This window comes from Aplysia californica, unplaced genomic scaffold (genome assembly GCF_000002075.1).
Source record: "Aplysia californica isolate F4 #8 unplaced genomic scaffold, AplCal3.0 scaffold00101, whole genome shotgun sequence".
Classification (NCBI taxonomy): domain Eukaryota; kingdom Metazoa; phylum Mollusca; class Gastropoda; order Aplysiida; family Aplysiidae; genus Aplysia; species Aplysia californica.
The window spans coordinates 606,608-610,995 of NW_004797371.1; positions in this window are offsets into that span (position 1 = coordinate 606,608).

The following is a 4,388-nucleotide window of genomic DNA, read 5'->3' on the forward strand; positions in this document are numbered from 1 at the left end:
ATTTGTAATTCAAATTGCCTTGCTGTTGAATTTGTATTTATTGCCTTTTAATGAGTTTTGATTCAAGACATTGTGTTGGAGTATGCATCTCATCCTTGTTTCCAGAATGCTTCTATATAATGTGCGTGTCAGGATGAGTTAGCTGTGCCAGTGTTGTAACGACCCCACTGCTCATCCTCGTTCTGTCTCATCGTCCACTCTGTACTCCCCAGCATTGAGTTACATTTTCCTGTGATATTTTCAGTGGTTGGGACTTGCAGGCACGTTCTTGATTTTACTAAGATCTTGCCTGTGGTTTTTGGCAATAAAAGATTTGCTAACCCAAACCAGACGTTATCATTACTTTGTCTGTGCTGAGTGCTTTTGTGAATACAAGTACTTGTGTGCATGCCTTTTCAGGTATCATTTTCTTTTTATCATTCAGAATGTTTGTTTTTGCTCAATCAAATTTAAATGGACAGTTCTTGTTAAAAAATTTGAAAAACATTAAAACCCTTTTCAATGCACGCAAAATATATTCTGCTTTGTAATAATTACTTTTTTCGTACACCTATATAATCTGCTTGAGCCTTTAAGGAAAAGAAATATGATTTATATTAAATGCGTTTCTTCGTTTCTCCATGGAAGTAAATGATTTGGTCTTATGCAGTTGAGAGCGCAGTAAAACAATCGATTTGGTGGTGAAAGTCAGCTCTTATGTCTGTGTATTAAATTCATTATTGCACCTTCTATCATCTGCTTCTAGTTCTAGTTTGACAGCTTCTAGTTTGACAGTTTTTTTAACCCTATCCGTACGTCATGTTTTGTCATCGTATCCATACGACGTGGGGAACTCTGTGCCACCACTTTCCAAAGAGGTAATTTACTCGTTAATCCTATCCGTACGCTTTGCATAGCAGTCTGTCAAAAATTATATTTTTTTAAAGAAAAACTGAAAGTGTTAAAGAGATCTTCGTACTAGAAGTATTCTAAAATGTAAATAAAACAACCCCGGGGGTACAAAATGACCCCAGGGCGTACGGATAGGGTTTAAAAGTGCTTTGTTGTGGAGGGCGGTTCAGTAAATGATCTAAGGAGTAAGTGCTTTGTTTAATATAACATGGTGAAGCTCACTCCAGCAGCACGAGCTCTGACAAGTGAAAGACAACCAATAAATCGCGACGACACTGTGATCGCCAGCACCTTCTGACATTGGTGCCCACTACAGCTGGCTGGATGGGCACCCCGTATAATATCGTAGGCCTACCTTTGCGACGTTTGACAGAACTTGAACCGATCGTTACTCTTTTTTTGTGCGTGTTTTTTTAAATTTATTTATTTATTTATTTTATTTATTTATTTTTTTTTTTTGGTGTGATCAATTTGACAATACGGCTATTGTAGTCTATCACCTCCTTCAAATTGTCCTCAAGAGACAATATAAGACTTAACACTTTTCCAGATACATGTACAGTGCAGTTCATTTCAAAGACGAAACATTTACCCCTTGATCAAGACACCTGACTAAGATGAAAAGTGATACAGGAAGGATGAAGAGTATTTGGGGCCACTAAATGTTTTTACATGTTTGGTTAAGCTCAAAACCAACTGTGCTAAATCATTGTCATGTAATCAGTCTCTGCCATTTGGCTTGATCAACGTTGTAAAGTTGTTGCACAAAGGTTCAGTTTCTCCTTCTGAAAAAAATTTTTCTCTGCATGTCAGGCTCGTTTTTAGAGATACGTATTATGTGTTACCTATGAAGCTTGTTTAAGATATTTGAAACGTTTAGAATTTTAAAATATTTAGTGAGCAGGTATGGTGAATTTTTCCTGGTTGGTGCTCCTGATCTTTGCTTGTGATTATGTCATTCATCTCCAGCTTAAAAATATACATTTTATGTGTACTTGTCAAACTCGACCATAATGATAATGCTTTCCTTCGACTTTGGTATCCAAACAATTACTTTTGTATATATTTTTTTTCTCTAAGGCTTGCAATCAAATATCATTTTGATACTTAAAACGTAAGAAAGTATTTTCTTTCTCTCTTTCGTTCATCTGATTTCAAATGGCCTTTTTAGTACCTCAAAAACACCACATGATGTTTAATTTAGCTTGGTCTGCATTCTAATGATGTGGGTCACTCTGTCACAACAAGTTCATAATTGTTCAGGGGACTTTAATGGTTCACAGTATCCACTTTTTGTCAGTTAGTTAATGCTTCTCCATTCTTTACATGTCTTGAATTTGGCTTGGAAATGGAAAGGAATGTGGATGGTTGGCAAATACTCTGATGATACTCTTTTTTTTTACTGTTAAACATCTGTGGCCCTCATCTTTCTTCTTTGTTTTGTTCTTGAATTTACTCTCCAGTAACACCTCTAATCTTCGGCACTTAAATTTCTATTTGTATTACAAGTGCCGTAAAACTCTAACGGAAACTAAATTAACAGAAAGGAAGGGTGGGACATGTTCATGTATCCGTGTCTTTGGACATGTGCCTGTACCCTCACAGTCTATTCATGAGCAATGCATAACCAGTTTAGTCAAAAGATAGATCCTGTGAGCTAGTGTGGTTCAGTGGTAAGACAATTACTTTACAGTCTGACATAACTGTGACGGCTTTATTTTTTAAAAGAAAACGTTCATAGTGCTGTGAAAATATTTCTATCCTATCATAGTCAGGAAGCAGAGCGCCTGATGCCATCTCATGTATCTGTTAGTTCTTGAATTTTAGCAACCAATCAGTTTTGGAAGGGTCTTCACTCTGGCGTCTGTGGTGTAGCGGTTGGATGCTTCACCGTTGCACACAGGAAAACAGAGTTCGATTCCATATTGGGGAGAATTTATATCAAGTATCTCAATTTTTCTGCTGGCACATTGTATCCCTCTCTCGGTCAGCTTTTGTTGGCCCAGACAGGCAGGGTTAAAACCTGCCTCCTGTATTAATGATCTAAATCGTGTCGATGAGGGCGTAGAACTACATCTGCTGGTGCATCGCACGACCAGAAACTGTTCATGTGGTCTCAATTTACAATCAGTTTTACAGCGTTATGTGATTGTCATTATATTATTATTGTTATTATTTATTATTATTATTATTATTATTATTATTATCATTATTGTGCTTCCTCTTTTTCTTCTTCTTCTTCTTTTTCTTCTTCTTCTTCTTCTTCTTCTTCTTCTTCTTCTTCTTCTTCTTCTTCTTCTTCTTCTTCTTCTTCTTCTTCTTCTTCTTCTTCTTCTTCTTCTTCTTCCTCTTCTTCTTTTTCTTCTTCTTCTTCTTCTTCTTCTTCTTCTTCTTCTTCTTCTTCTTCTTCTTCTTCTTCTTCTTCTTCTTCTTCTTCTTATTATTATTATTATTATTATTATTATTATTATTATTATTATATACATTATTATTATTATTATTATTATTATTATTATTATTATTATTATGTCATTATCATTATCATTATCATTAATGATTTTATTATTGTTATTATTACATTGTTATGATTGATTTGTAATTCAAATTGCCTTGCTGTTGAATTTGTATTTATTGCCTTTTAATGAGTTTTGATTCAAGACATTGTGTTGGAGTATGCATCTCATCCTTGTTTCCAGAATGCTTCTATATAATGTGCGTGTCAGGATGAGTTAGCTGTGCCAGTGTTGTAACGACCCCACTGCTCATCCTCGTTCTGTCTCATCGTCCACTCTGTACTCCCCAGCATTGAGTTACATTTTCCTGTGATATTTTCAGTGGTTGGGACTTGCAGGCACGTTCTTGATTTTACTAAGATCTTGCCTGTGGTTTTTGGCAATAAAAGATTTGCTAACCCAAACCAGACGTTATCATTACTTTGTCTGTGCTGAGTGCTTTTGTGAATACAAGTACTTGTGTGCATGCCTTTTCAGGTATCATTTTCTTTTTATCATTCAGAATGTTTGTTTTTGCTCAATCAAATTTAAATGGACAGTTCTTGTTAAAAAATTTGAAAAACATTAAAACCCTTTTCAATGCACGCAAAATATATTCTGCTTTGTAATAATTACTTTTTTCGTACACCTATATAATCTGCTTGAGCCTTTAAGGAAAAGAAATATGATTTATATTAAATGCGTTTCTTCGTTTCTCCATGGAAGTAAATGATTTGGTCTTATGCAGTTGAGAGCGCAGTAAAACAATCGATTTGGTGGTGAAAGTCAGCTCTTATGTCTGTGTATTAAATTCATTATTGCACCTTCTATCATCTGCTTCTAGTTCTAGTTTGACAGCTTCTAGTTTGACAGTTTTTTTAACCCTATCCGTACGTCATGTTTTGTCATCGTATCCATACGACGTGGGGAACTCTGTGCCACCACTTTCCAAAGAGGTAATTTACTCGTTAATCCTATCCGTACGCTTTGCATAGCAGTCTGTCA